Genomic DNA, 16,204 nt, shown 5'->3' with positions numbered 1-16,204 from the left:
GGCCAAGTGAACAAAGAGAGGGTTCACTTTGGCCTACAGCTCTTTTCCTCTCACGATTCACTACTAGTTCCTTGTTGTATTGCTTTCGGTGATAATAAGTTTTCCGGAACCGCATTTATTGATAGTGGAGCGACTGGAAACTTTCTGGATATCTCCCTTGCTAAAAGATTGGGGATTCCCCATCTCACCCATGGGTTGGTGACCTTACGTGGGTTAGACGGGAGTGTCTTGCCCAACGGGGCAATTTCATTTCAGACCCCCTTAATTTCATTGACCATGGGTTTGTTCCATAAAGAAAAAATTTGTTTTCTTCTCATATCTTGTCCAGTCGTTCCCATTGTGTTAGGGTACCCCGGGCTGGTAAGACACAATCCCACCATTGATTGGTCCGTGGGTGAAATTGCTCGTTGGAGTCACAGTTGTTCCCAGCAATGTATTAACACTCCAGTCTTAGTGGCGTCTCTTTCCCTCTCTGGGGTTCCACCCCCTTATCAAGACTTTGCGGATGTGTTCTCAAAGGGAAAGGCTGACTGTCTTCCCCCACATCGCCCCTACGATTGCACTATTAATTTGATTTCCAATGCTCCCTTGCCCAAGGGTAGATTATATGCCTTATCCATCCCTGAGACTAAGGCGATGGATGAATATGTTCAGGAGAGCCTGAAGAAAGGGTTCATTCGCCCATCCAAGTCTCCACTCAGCGCGGGTTTTTTTTTTTGTTGCGAAAAAGGATGGCACCCTAAGGCCCTGTATTGATTTTCGTGCCCTCAACAAAATCACTATAAAAAATACTTATCCGCTTCCCTTGATTTCTGTACTTTTTGACCAGTTACGGTCAGCGACCATCTTTTCCAAGATTGATCTCCGGGGCGCTTATAATCTTGTGAGAATTAGGGAAGGCGATGAGTGGAAGACGGCATTCAGTACACAGACCGGGCATTACGAGTATTTGGTAATGCCCTTTGGTCTCTCCAACGCTCCTGCCGTCTTTCAGGATTTCATAAATGATGTTCTTCGTGAATTTTTGGGCAAGTTTGTGGTCGTTTATTTAGACGACATTTTGATTTTTTCCCAAGATTTGGATTCTCATAGAAACGAGGTTCGGCTGGTCCTACAGAAATTACGGGAGAATCGGTTATTTGCAAAACCGGAGAAATGCGAGTTTGAGGTTACACAGGTTTCTTTTCTTGGATACATTATCTCGTCTCAGGGCTTCCAAATGGATCCTAAGAAGCTTCAGGCAATTGTGGACTGGGCTCGTCCTACCAATTTGAAGGCGATCCAACGTTTTCTTGGTTTTGCTAACTATTATAGGCGATTCATTTGTTCTTTTTCTACCATTGTGGCACCCTTGGTGGCATTAACCAGGAAAGGGGCCGACCCTTCCCAGTGGTCTCAGCAGGTAGAACAAGCCTTCGAAACACTAAAAAAAGCCTTTATGTCAGCTCCTGTGTTAAAACATCCAGATCCGAGACTCCCTTTCATTGTAGAAGTGGATGCCTCTGAAGTTGGGGCAGGAGCGGTCCTTTCCCAACAAGGTTCCAATTCACTTGAGCCACATCCATGCGCATATATGTCCAGGAAGTTCTCCGTGGCTGAGGCTAATTATGATGTCGGTAACCGGGAGTTGCTCGCCATCAAGTGGGCCTTTGATGAGTGGCGACACTGGTTGGAAGGGGCAGTTCATCAGATTCTGGTCCTTACTGACCATAAGAACCTTCAGTATATCGAATCTGCTAAAAGACTCAATGCCCGGCAAGCCCGTTGGGCTCTCTGTTTTACACGCTTTAATTTCATCATTTTTTATAGATCGGGCTCAAAGAATATCAGAGCTGACGCCCTGTCACAGTCCTTTTTGCCCCAACACGAGACCAAGATTGACAAAGGACCCATTCTGCCTGCTTCTTGTATTCATGCAGGAGTCAATCAGACCCTGGAGAGTCTCAAACGCCAGGCACAAGGGCAAGCCCCGGCTCAAACACCAGTGGATAAATTATATGTTCCTCCGTCTCTTCGTCGCAGGGTTCTGTCTGAATACCATGATACCAAGATCGCTGGTCATCCAGGGGTCCTCAAGACGATGACTCTTCTGTCCCGGGTACTCTGGTGGCCAGGCATGTCACGAGATACCCGGGAATTTGTGCTGTCTTGTCCAGATTGTGCCCGGCACAAGGTTCCCTGATCTAGGCTGATGGGAGAACTGATTCCATTGTCCATTCCTGTCAGACCTTGGTCTCATCTGGCCATGGATTTTATTGTTGGGTTACCTGTTTCTTCTCAGTGTCAGGTGATATGGGTCATCATTGACAGATTTTCGAAAATGGCACATTTTGTGTCCTTGAGGCAACTACCTTCGGCCAAGGAGTTAGTCACGTTGTTCCTGCAACATATTTTTCGATTACACGGTTTGCCCACCGATATCGTGTCTGATCGTGGCCCGCAATTTGTGGCACAGTTCTGGAGGCTGTTCTGTTCCGCTTTAAAAGTCAAAACCAGCTTGACTTCTGCCTTTCATCCCCAGTCCAACGGGCAGACCGAGCGATTAAATCAGTCCCTCAAACAGTATTTGAGGTGTTTCGTGTCTAAATTGCAGGATAATTGGGTGAGCTTTCTCCCTCTAGCCGAATTTGCCTATAATAATGCACATCATTCGGCTTCTAAGACCTCCCCCTTTTTTGCAGTATATGGCTTCCATCCGCGGGTTAATTCCTTAGGACCTGATGCCCCCAGGTCGGTTTGTTCTTCGTCGGCCTCTCAACTCAGAGTCATATGGAGAAAGGTTCATGCAGCTCTTAAGGAGGCCTCTTTGAGAGAAAAGGTACTAGCAGACAGATCCAGACGTCCTTGTCGTTTGAAGGTCGGTGATTGGGTGTGGCTTTCCACCCGTAATATCAGGCTTCACCAACCATCCGCAAGGTTAGGGCCACGTTACATTGGCCCCTTTCGGATCGTCAAGAGGGTTAATCCGGTAGCGTTCCGTCTTTCAGTACCTAAGTCCCTCAGGATCGCTAACACCTTCCATGCCTCCCTGCTCAAACCCGCATTCTTTTCTCGAAAGTTTCCTCGCAGAATCAACACTGGGTCATCTCCAGTAATGGTGCAAGGACAGCGAGAATTTCGAGTGGAAAAGATACTTAACTCCAAATTCGTGAGAGGTTCTTTACAATTTCTGGTGCACTGGAGGGGGTTTGGTCCCGAGGAGAGATCCTGGATCCCGGATAAAGATCTGCATGCACCCAGTCTTAAAAAAATCTTCTTCCGAGAGTTTCCGGATAAACCAGGTGGTAGGGGTTTGTTAACCCCTCCTCAAGGGGGGGGTACTGTTAGACACCGTCGCCCGGATGCCAGGGATTCCGGGCAAACGGTGGTGCGGGGGCAGCGCAGCAGCGCCAGGCTTACCGCCCAGCGAGGCTCTAACAGCCGCCGTCCGGATACTGGGGATTCCGGACGGTCGGCGGGGGGCGTGTTCAACAGCAGGCCGGGGGACGTCACTAGGCGACGTCCCAGCCTGCAATCTGACGCCGGGCGTCGGGGCGTTGCTAGGCAACGCACCCGGACTTCTGCCCGGCGCCAGGTGACGTCAGACGCCAGCCTCAATGAAGGGGCGCCTGTTTCAAATAAAAGACCGGCGTCTGCTGCATACAGACGCCGGTTATAGCTCTGGGTAGCTGTTCCTGGTCCCCCAGCGTTACTCCAGCTTCCTGGTTCTCCTGGCAGAGGCTCCCCATTGTGCCTGCTGCCTCCCTGGTTTCCAGTCTGATGTTAACCTGGAAGTCTCGTCTGCTGACCCGATTCCTGGTTGTTGCAAAGTGCAGTCCTGTCCAGGCACTTTCTCCACCCTTCGCCTGTGGATCCTCTTCCACCTTCCCTATTTACGTAAGTGCTCCAGTGGAGCCTGGTTATATTCTTTACTCCGTCTGCTATTCTTTGCATACTTGTCTGACCTGCCTGTGGGGTTACTTTGTGGGTTCAGGCCTCATCCCCGCCGTGGGTCTGGCCTGTCACCCCTCCTGGTGGTTACCAGGTTCCACTTCTTTTGTCATTCATTCATTCTCTTTTTAGTCTTTCTGTAGGCAGGGCGTTTCTTTGTATTCCTGTTTTGGGAATTCGCTCCCTCTCCTGTGGTTTTACCGTGGAGATTCCCTTTACTCTCTCTGGTGTTTGCGACTGGGTCGCAATCCCGTTCTTGGCCAGGTGCCGGCAGATAGGGGTTATTATCAGCTTAGGCCCGGTAGTTAGTCTCTTTCCTTTTGTGTCTACCTCTGGCGATTGCAAGCCCTTTGTCCGTACATAGACCTAGCTGCATCGGGGTTGGAGCGGGCATAACTCGCTCCTTCGGACGCGGCGGCAACAGGTGGAGGCTAGCTTTTGCAGGGGTTTGCCATCTGTCCGAGGAGCTCAACAGAGTGAGTGTAGGGTTCGCCGTGGCCGTCCTAAACAGCGGTCACGGCTACAGGCTCTCGCCTGACCTCACACTCCCTTCTCCCTGGTGCACTAGTGCACAAACCTCAGTCAATCCTAACGGCCGCTTGTTCACCAGCCTGACCGTGAGTTCAAGTAAGACAATGCATCAGACGGGAGACATGGTTTTCCTGGGTCCTCTACACCTCATGCCCAGAGCCAGATTAGGTGGGGGGTCCCGGGGTACTTACCATGGGCCCCCTGTCTCTTACGGGCCCCAATCAAACAGGGCCCTTAAGAGACACTTATTCAGGTCTGATTCAGGTTGGCTCGGTAAGCTGTGAACATCACAGCTTACTGAGTGCCTGAGACGCCGCACGGCTGAGTCTGCTGTGTGTGTTTATTTAGTCTTTATGGGCCCCCCTTTGTCTTATTTTGTCTTAAGTACCCCAGGTCCCCTGAAACCTTAATCTAGATCTGGGCCTGCCCAGGTCAGCTTTGCAGCTCTGCTGAGGGGGACAAATGTTCTCCTGTGTGGCTTTCGGTTGAGGGTCTTGGCCTCCCCTGATGGCTTCACAGACCCAGTAGACCAACCGGCCCCCAAACTCTGCATGTGTTTTTTAATACATCTTTGCAAACCTTAAATTCTTGTATGTTACTTATTGTCATATCATTATATTTCTTACCATTAAGATCAAATTCCTTTAACTTGTCCAGTAAATTCTGTTTCACCACATCGATTCTGGAAATGTCCAAATAGTCCAAAATGGACATGGACGGTGTGGTCTCCTCTATAGGAAACAGACTACTGCTCTCTTCTGGCGAAGTGTCCATATTATCCTGTTTTCATGAAAAAAAAGTGTACAAACTGTAAGCAGTTCAATAATATTTAGTAGCAATGAGCTTTAACAACTTTTGCAATAAAATGGCTGCCATCCGGTTCCTATGTTTATCATTGTGTTCATCATGTGACAATGTGAACGGAGTAATTAATATTAAATTAAATTAAAAACAATGTTAAAATTGTGTACATACACATCAAAAGAATATATTTAAAATATAAACATTATTCCTGGATTGTGGTAGGTGAACAAATGCACTTCTGATGAATTTATAGAAACTGGTGCATATATTGTTACTATAGCAATTAGTTGAGTTGTTCTATATAATACTGGCAGGACGCTTGATTGCAGTCTCATCCTTATTCTTTTAGTGGTAGAACAAACTACCAAAGAGTTAAATTCGACCAAAGAAGCAATCAGCACATTTGAATTCTCTTACTAGAGAATTATTACTTCCAGTGGAGGCCGGGGTGGTCACATGCACGTGGAGCTCCCATCCACGGAGCTCCACCACCCCCGGCCTCTGGAGCATTGTGGCGGCGTGGCAGAGAAGGAAGGAGAAGGCAGAGGAGGCTGGCGGAGGAAGGAGACCGGAAGGATACAGGAAGAAGACAGGAAGGAGACAGGCAAAGTGAGTGCCGAAGCGCCGATCGGCAAGAGGAAGCTGAGAGGAGTGCCCAGCGCAGGACGCAGCATCACCATTTCGGTGGCGGGCAGCGCTGCAGCCCCTGGCAGTAGATCAACTCAGCACCATCCAGCAACCATAGGCAGTGCTGCAGATTCCCGCAGTAGATCAACTCAGCACCATCCAGCACCCCCGGCACAAACATCCACCATCCCGGCAGCACCATCGATCACCTCCAGTGGAGGGCCCGGCACAGGTTAGGTCAGGACACAGTGAGAGGACCAGCTCACTCGGCAACCCCCTCCCCCCCAGCCAGGACAGGAGGCACATTGGCCATGGGGGCCCCGGCACTGACTCCCCCCACGCTACCCACGCTGGCCCTCCCTAGAGGAAGATGGCACCACAAATGGCTGCCTAGGAACTGTGCACTCAGCTTTATGTAACCCTGTGTCTCCAGAGTGATAACTGTACTGTCTCTCTGTCTCTGCTATAACTGTGCTGTCCTTGCTCATACTGTTACCTACCTGGCAGCTGCAACGACTAGTGGCGCCGCTGATGGCTGCCTAGGCACTGTGCAGCAGGCGTTTCTATGCCTGCCACCATCCTCCGGCCGCAGGGGTTCACACTCGCCATCAGGGGCAGCGAGCCCCAGCCTCATTGAATAGGGGGATAGCAGGGGGACAGCGAGGCTCCGGAACACGGCGACTGTGCAGCGAATCCTAAACAGGATTCGCTGCACGCCGTGAATATTTTCATTGAATACTGCCCAATAAGGTCATTTTCCATAGTGGTTAAGGACACATTTTTGACGGAGTCCCAAATCAAAACCGTGTCACACACACACACATTGTGTCACACACAATTTAACCATGGAGGAAACGCAAGCCGATGTCCAGAATTATAAGGACATAATAACTCATCCTTCTGACAAAGGAGAAGAGCTCTACTCTCAATTGTTGGGTACAACCACTTATTTAAAACTTTGAAAGGATCCAACACAGCCGTATGAAAAATAGAACTGGATATCCTACTACATCAAGCCGTGGACGATACCCTCATCAGCACAGAGATCAAAGAGGCATTTACAGTGTGTAAACAGACTGTTCCACTGCTATACATGGTTCGGTTCCAAAGGTTCCCAAGAGCTTTAGCTCCCCCCCCCCCCCAAATACTTTGGTCTCTTTGCCACCCTTGCCAGATAATGTAGGGTTAAGTTGATGTCAGGAGCCTTTATACCTATATTCCCCACAATGCAGGACTCCTGGCACTCCAGGAGCTTATACCAACAACACCGTGTGCTGTACAAGGGCCCTGATATCAACCTGTTTATTAATTTATTGGATCTTATGCTGATGCATAGCTATTTTCTGTTTAATGCAGAACTTTTTCTCCAGCCAACTGGTTGTGCTATGGGATCAACGGTCGCACAGTCCGTGGCCAACAGCTTCATATTCTCTGTGGAACAAGATCTATTTATCGACCCATTTTGGAACATTTGTTTCTGTACCTTTAGTACATAGATGTCCTCCTAATTATGTGGTCTGGTGACAAAGAGGTTCTAATAGAATTGCTTGATAGAAACAATTTAGTCTGTCATCAGGTAAAATTTACCAAAATTGATAACAAACAGGTCCACTATTGAGATGTGCTCATTAGCAAATCAGGTCCAAAAATAAAGCAAAAATAAAGTCTTACCGCTTCCCAGCGATTCATTGTTAGTCAGCAAACAACAACCTGAGAAACAGAGCCTGTGCATAACAAACTGTGGCCCGCAAAGCAGCGGTAGTTTGCTGCTTTGCGAGCCATGTAACACCACCCACTGGGCGGTGAATGCCCCCCCGCCCACTAAATGCTGATTATCCCCGCAGCACTGCGAATGGATGTTTTGTATAAACATCCATTCGCAGACTTGCGTGTGGGCCCGAAATCATTAGATGGTCAGCAACCATCGAATGATTTCTGTAGCGCTCGCTAATCTAAGGTGGCCGCCCCGTTCGCAAGTGGACACCCAGCCTTTTCCTGGGCACTCCCAGTGTTTTCGTGAGTATGCCCAGGAAATGCAGGGCGTTCTCATGTGAACGCCCCCTGCCCGCCTCATGCAAGTATCCAAAGGTGCCCGCAGAGAAGACCTGCACATGCACATATTCGCTTATGTGCCTGCACAGATCTTCAATATCGAACGCCCCATATGAACATAGGAGGGAGTTCTCAAATTAGAATCACCCCCTATAACACAAGTAGTGGTACAATAAAAACCAGGTTAAAAAATATTTTCTCATTATAGTTATTGACACTAGGCAACCCTCTGTCACCCATCAATCAATCTTACATTGCCATATCAGAGGCAAGAAGTTCCTCATTAAACACCAGGTCACCTGTACCTAAAAAAATGTTATTTATGTGATCATTTTCCCTTGTAACAAATGCTACGTAGGCAAAACACAAAGGATGTTCCAAGAAAGAATAGCACTTTACAGGGGAACGGTAGAAAATCCCAGCGGGCGGAATCCCGGCGGTCAAAATCCTGACGCCGGAATCCCGACTGCCAAAATCCCGACAAGGGGGGGACGCGGATTGCCCCCCCCCTTGCGGGCTCGCTACGCTCGGCACACTCATTTATTCTCCTTCTATGGGTGTTGTGGACAATATATAGATATATATGGCTGCAACACACAGCCTTTATACAGAACAAAATACTGGCACAAGTTCCAAATATATATAATATATATATATATATATATATATTACACAAGTATGACAGGTCTGCCATATACTCAGTCAGTAACCTCAGTCTCCAGCCATTTCTGGACCCTCCCCTTCATGCACATTATGCTACTGCGGATCCTCTCTTTCCCCATGTCTCCCTCTTTTTTCCATGTCTCACCCACTTCCCAAAGCCTCTCTCTTGCTCCCCAAACTTGCCGGTTTGAGGAATAGAAGAGTCAAGGCAGCAGTGGTGCAAGTATGGTGGTACGGTATACCATTAAGAAATATGTTGCTGGTACCCTGTACTACCATCAGAGGCGCAGAGATTCTGCCTTCAGGAATAGTGACTCTGTGCCCCCCCAAAATTGGCCACCGTCTTGGAAGAGACAGATGCTACAGATCCTATCAGGGGAGAGCAGCGTGCCCAGCACTCCCCTGAAATGCTGTATACCAGGAGCACTGGCACTCAGTATGCGGTTACCCCCAAGGCAATGAGCATGTAACCTCTGGCAATGAGCATGTAGCCCCTGGGCAACAAGCATGCAACCCCTTGCAAAGAGCATGTAACCACTTGCAAAGAGTATTTGCGCACATACTTACATATACACACATGCATACATATATTTATATAAGGTGGTGTGTGTGTGTCACCAAAATTTGTCTTGCCTCTGGGCATGCCATTGCGAGGAGCATGTAGGGTGGTAAGTCCTACTAGGGACATTATGTTTAAGTGCCACTGGTGAGGGCATTTTATATGTAAGCTGCACTACAGGGAGCATTATGCATGTAAGAGGCACTAATGTCAGGGAGTAGCTGCACAATTCATAATTACAGGTATGTCACTGTGGTAACCAGGAGAAGATGCAGAAATCTGACAATGAGTAATAAGAAGCATTACCGAGGGGCATCATTTGTAATGGATACTTTTGTGAATGGGACATAACATGGTGGCATAACTGTGTGTGGCATAATATGAAATAGGCATTACGGTGTGTGGCATAATGTTTAATAAACATTACAGTGTGTGGCATAATGTGTAACAGGCATTACAGTGTGTGGCATAAAGTGAATTAAGCATTATGGTGTGTGGCATAATGTGTAAGAGTCATTACATTGTGTGACATAATAAGTAATAGGCATTATAGTGTGTGACAAAGCTAATTAAGCAATACAGTGCATGGCATAATGTGTAACAAGCATTATAATGTGTGGCATAATGTGTAATGGGCATTACGGTGTGTGGCATAATGTGGAATGGGCAATATGGTGTGTAGCATAAAGAGAATTAAGCAGTAAGTTATGTGACATTATGTGTAATGGGCATAATGGTGTGTGGCATACTGTAGAATGGGCATTATGGTGTGTTGCATAATGTGTAATGGACATAATGATGTGTGGCATAATGTGTAAAGGGCATTATAGTGTGTGGCCAAATTTGGCCTCACACTACTGTCATGTAGCTACTCCCCTAGTATCATGACACGTAACCATGACCATTTTTGGTGCACACTACTTACACCATTGTTGGGCAGTTGGTGACTGCTGTGCGGGAAAACCTGTACCTACAGTATATAACTTGCACTCTTTGAACAGATTCTGTGATTAATGGAGGGACGTATTCATTTTTTATAATTTATTTCACATGGCTCAGTGGCCATTTTCCCAGATATTTTGGGGGAAATTTACTAAAGGAAATTTGTAAAAAAAAATAGGTGTATTTGTATCCAGAAATACACTTATTTTTAACATTTACTATCCCGAAAATACGGCAATTCGTATTCGTATTGATGTGCTATCAATACGAATACGAATTGCCGTATTTTCGGGAAAGTAAATGTCAAAAAGAAGTGTATTTATGGATACAAATACACCTATTTTTTACAAATTTCCTTTAGTAAATTTCCCCCTTTATACTGCAAATGTGCAGATCACCAGGAAAATGGCGGTTGCACCAAATTTTCCGTGATTTGTGTAATTCCATTGTGGGACTTTGGAGACATAAGTATTGAAAAGAAAAACAGTGGTGCAGGGTGTGTGTTCTTGGCCATGTGTGTACTACAAACCCTTCACCTAGTATAGATACACAACTGGAGAGATGTAGCAAACCTTCAAAAGAGATAAAGTGGGGACATTGCCCACAGCAATCAATCAGCTACTACCGTAACTATCATTTATTTAGAATAGTCTATAAAATTACGGAAGCAGATTGGATTCTCCGCTTTATCTGTTTTGAAGGTTTGATACAGCCCGCACTCTTCTCAAACAAACACTACACTTCCTAGGTCTCAATATCTGATCGCTCTTTCAGTGTTCGCTTCTCTGACACTTCCTCCTCTTCGCTACCTCTATCAGGTGGAGTACCACAAGGCTCAGTTTTAGGTCCTCTGCTTTCTCAATCAATACCTCATCTCTTGACAAACTAATCAGCTCTTTTGGATTTCAGTATCACTTGTATGCAGACAATACTCAAATCTATCTATAAACCCCAAAGCTGTCACCAGTGGTTTTGGGCAGAGTCTCTGAATGCCTCTCTGCCATCTCATCCTGGATGTCTGCTTGCCACCTCAAACTCAACATTTACAAAACAGAATTAATTATATTCCCACCAGCCAAGAGCAGTTACTGTACCATCCTGATATCTCCATAACTGTTGACAACTTGACAATCTACCCTACCCAAGAAGCTCACTGCCTTGGGGTGTTCATCGACTCTGAACTATCCGTTGTTCCCCACATTCAATCCATTTCTAAATCATGTTACATGCATCTAAAGAACATATCCAAAATACGATCCTATCTCACACAAGACACTGAAAAATCTCAAATCCATGCACTCATTACATCCCAATTATTGCAATATTCTCCTCACTGGTCTTTCCAAAAACAGACTCTCGCCACTGCAATCCATTTTGAATACTGCTGCTAGACTTCCTAGCAAGACATTCGTCGTCTGCTGATCCGCTCTGCCAGTCCCTCCATTGGTTGCCTGTATTCTACCATATTCAATATAAAATACTTCTACTTGCATATAAAGCTATTAACCATACTGCACCAGCTTATATGTCTTTACTTATCACAAAATATCTCCCATCTCTACCACGCCGCTCTGCACAAGATCTGCGTCTCTCTTCTGCACGGATCACTAGCTCCCATTCACTATTACAGGACTTTCATCGGGCTGCTCCCATCCTATGGAATGCCCTTCCACGCACAATAAGACTCTCCACTAGTCTCCAAACTTTCAAGTGTTCCCTGAAAACTCACCTCTTCAGGCAAGCCTATCATATTTATGTACCATATGCATAACCCTCTGAGGCACTTATGTATTATATAGCTTCCCTTCTGGAGCAGCAACTTGGTGGGACTGCTATGCTATTACTGGTGCCTTGTGTTCCCTCCTATATCCCTATAGATTGTAAGCTTGCAGCAGGGCCCTCTTACTTCCAAGTCTGTCTATTACCCAGTTTGTTTTATCACTGTGTATAATTGTAAAGCGCAACGGAATCTGCTGCGCTATATAAGAAACTGTATATAAACAAAATAAATGCCACCTGTTGTGTGAGAGCTGTCCCAAGTGACAAACTAGGAATCACATACAGTTACTATTTGGTAATGAGTGAAGCAATCCCAGCACTAACCTGTTTGAGTCCTTTCTCTGGTCTCCCGTGTTCCGTGTCCCGTGAGCACAGTATACAGTATTTATAATGTACAACATGGGTGTGCCACAATTTACTGGAAAGCATCTTACACGTCATGGTATTTCTGTCTTACCTGAATCAACATATTTCTTACTCAATAAGGAAGATAATTGAGGACACTTTGATTATTTTTATTTATATATTGGTTCTTTGAGTTAATTATATTTGAATGAGATTATAATAATAATATTATAAAATCCTATAATATTATACATTACAGTTATTCTAATTAGGATCAAATATACCTTACTGTAAATATACAGACTTAGAATTTAGTACAATGGCCACAGTTTACACCCAATGGGGGTTATTCTAATTCATTCGGAAAGGCACAATAATTCTCTGATGGACAAAACCATGTGCACTGCAGGTGGAGCTGATGTAACATGTGCGGAGAGAGTTAGATTTGGGTGGGTGTATATTTCAAACTGATATCTATATTGCAGTGTAAAAATAAAGCAACCAGTATTTACCCTGCACAGAAACAATAAAACACCCAAATCTAACTCTCTCTGTACATGTTACATCAGCCCCAGCTGCAGTGCACATGGTTTTGTCCATTAGATAGTGATTGTGCCTTTCCGAGTGAATCAGAATAACCCCCAATGGGTTTTTCTAGTTTCTGTATGGGGATTTCCTTCCTTACAAGTATTAGATTGTGTATTCCTAATGATAAAATCAGAATTTATTGATTATAATCCATGACATTTGAACCAAGTTTATAGATATTATATACATACATTTATCCATTTACCGTATTAGCCTTGTCTGGTAAATAAAAACCAGGTAAAAGCCTTTTTGTGGGATTACCGATATCACCTATTTTGAATTCCTAATTTAATCACTGCTGCGATCAGACCTTTATCAGACCTTACCAAAGGCAGACAAAGCATTTCAGGCATTAAGCCCCTCAGTGGTGGGTTTTTATTGGCCATGGCACTCCTCCCCACCAGTCCACTGCTGCCCCTGGTGTGCTGCTGCCCCTACTGCTGCTGCCACCGCCGGCTCCGTCTCTGAGGGGAGGAGAAAGGAGATTGCCCTTCTCCATCCCCTTCTGTATCCAGCGGCCATTTCAAGTGCCCCTTTGCACATTATATCTTAATACATTTTTAATTTTCCAAACCAACAGTCTATGATCTGTAATGTAAATCTGATGTCTTATGGTTAATGTACTTTAAGTTGTTATTTGGGACAATGCAAGTGATACTTTTCTCATTAGAGTCTTTATCGTAAAGTTTTCATTTGAGTGGATTCATTTTTACTATTTTTGTTTCATGACAATATTATTACAAATATTATATAAAATGACCTTCAGGGTATGGGGTCAATGCTATTAACTGCAATGGCAATAAGGCTAAAATGATGCAAATCATCATTTAGTACCACCCCCTACCGAAGAGCCACAAATCACAGCATTTACAGGAATTGGGGCGGGGCTACTCCCACAGAGGAGACAATTAAGGTCGTCAATCAAGTATGTGCTACTGCAATACTGGTGGCCACATACAGTTACTATCCACGCCACCGTCTAATGCCTTTAGCAACCACGTTGTGAATGAAATGAGCCACCAAGACTGAAGCGCTGCGAGTGTCTATTTGAGCTACCATGATTGGTTTGTAGTTTGTCTTTTTCTACTTTATCACTCTCCAGGGCTTAGTGAATAGATCCCTATGTGTCCCATAATGTCCCCAAAGTTATTGATTTTTTTTAAGGCCATGGTGATTGATGCTCTCAGGTGTTTCCCACAGCTGTCTAGGATGTGTGAATAATGGGATGATGCAAACATTGCATTACAGCATAAGGCTGGTTTCACACACTCCAGCTCCTGCCGGACGGCAAAAACCCATACGGCCAGGAAGCTGTGCAGCACACACTAGTTTATCATGGAAGGGATGGCCACAGCCCGGCAGCCGTCCCTTCCAGGGGCGGGATCCGACTGCAACCGTGCGGCCGGGTCGTGGCCGTCCCGTGTGAATGGACACAATAGTGTCCATTCACAACTAATGTGTGCGGCACAGCTCCCTGGCCGTGCGGGATTTCACCGTCTGGCAGGAGCCGGAGTGTGTGAAACCAGCCTAAGACGATGCACACACTTTTCTTGTACCTGCTAGAACATTCGATGTTAGACAAAACAGAAAGTATTACTCAAACGTTCACTCCTTCACTCAAGTATTACACATTCTCAGACAGAATCCTGGTATGTTAATTACACATTTTTCCAATATATTATTTTATTTCATCTTCTTTTGTTTAATCTCTATGGGCCTTATTCTGATCTGAGCTCAGTACAAATTTGTTCTTAAAATGGGCAAAACCATGTGCACTACAGGTGGGGCAGATGTAACATGTATAGAGAGAGAGTTAGGTTTGTGTGAGTTATTTTGTTTCTGTGCATTATTTTTACACTGCAATTTAGATTTCAGTTTCAACACACCCCACCCAAATTTAATTCTCTTTGCAAAGGTTACATTTGCTCCACCTGCAGTGCACATGGTTTTGCCCATTTTAAGAACAAATTTGTACTGAGCTCAGATCAGAATAAGACCCTATATGACAAGTCGCACTTGAAGCTTCTAATTTCATTTAGTAGACTGTTCAGTTCTTCTGAGTTCTTGGAAAGGAATGGGATCATTGGATAGACACACATTCGGTCTCCAAGCATGAGGTCGACCATTGAAGGTCGACATGCATGAAGGTCGCCATGTCTGCAGGTCAACATGGGTTAGGTCGACAGGCCATTATGACAACACAGGCATTAGGTCGACATGGGGAATGTGGACAGTCAAAAGGTCGACATGGGGTTTTCACTTTTTTTTGTCCCGAATGTCGACACAGTCGACATGGACACTAACAAAGTGCACCGTATCCCCTCCCATGGCTCGCTGCGCTCGGCACACTAATTTATTCTCCCACCACACCCTAGTGCAGGCATTCCCAACCACGGTCCTCAAGGCACACCAACAGTGCAAGTTTTGTAGATATCCAGGCTTGAGCACAGGTGACTTAATTAGTATCTGAGGGATTCTGATTAAACCATCTGTGCTGAAGCCTGGATATCACTAAAACCTGTACTGTTGGTGTGCCTAGAGGACCGTGGTTGGGAATGCCTGCCCTAGTGGATGGTAGGGCATGAAATACCACCTGTCGGCACATGTCGGCTCAAAAAAGTGAAGAAATCCATGTCGACTTTTTGACTGTCAACCTTCCCCATGTCAACCAAATGCTTGTGTCGACCTAATGAACTTTTGTCGATCTTCATTCATGTCGACCTACATGCATGTTGACCTACAGTCATGTCGAATTTCATGCATGACGACCTTCAGTGGTCGGCCTAATGCTTATCATCCTAATGCTTGGTGACCTAGTGACCGTCTCCCCTTGGAAACCCCACATGTTGATCACAATAGACCTGGTATTATGCAACTTCCACGGCCAGATTAAAGATATCCATACACAGTGCGATATGTGCTAGGTGCGTTCTGTTTTTTTAAATTTCATGCAATGTGATTTGAACTAGGGGAACTCGTAGTGATCCGAATTCAGTCCCTACCCCGATAGTTGGGGTTTGCGCATGGCCACAGCGATCCGATGGCTGCCAGGGGCGGCCTGCTGACATCACACATCACATCATATTCTCCTTGCTATGCTATGTGCTTTGTCTGTCAGTTACTGTGTAAGATAGCAGTATAATATGAAATCCTTTCAGTGGAATGTATTAAAGTGCACACAGATGCACAGGGCCATTTAAATTAATCTGTCCTTGTGTGTCTGTATACTTAATACATACCTACCATAGGATACCATATGACATTGTCTTGTGCTTCTGAATATTGTTGCCAGGTGGCATTCTGTTTTTCTACCTTTATTTTTTTACATTAACCACCCACTATGACCTTATTTGGCCACATCACATACTATGATACTAATGTAAT

Source organism: Crinia signifera, chromosome 4, assembly GCF_055691185.1.
Source record: "Crinia signifera chromosome 4, ASM5569118v1, whole genome shotgun sequence".
Taxonomy (NCBI): Eukaryota; Metazoa; Chordata; class Amphibia; order Anura; family Myobatrachidae; genus Crinia; species Crinia signifera.
Note: the sequence above shows the minus strand (reverse complement) of the source record.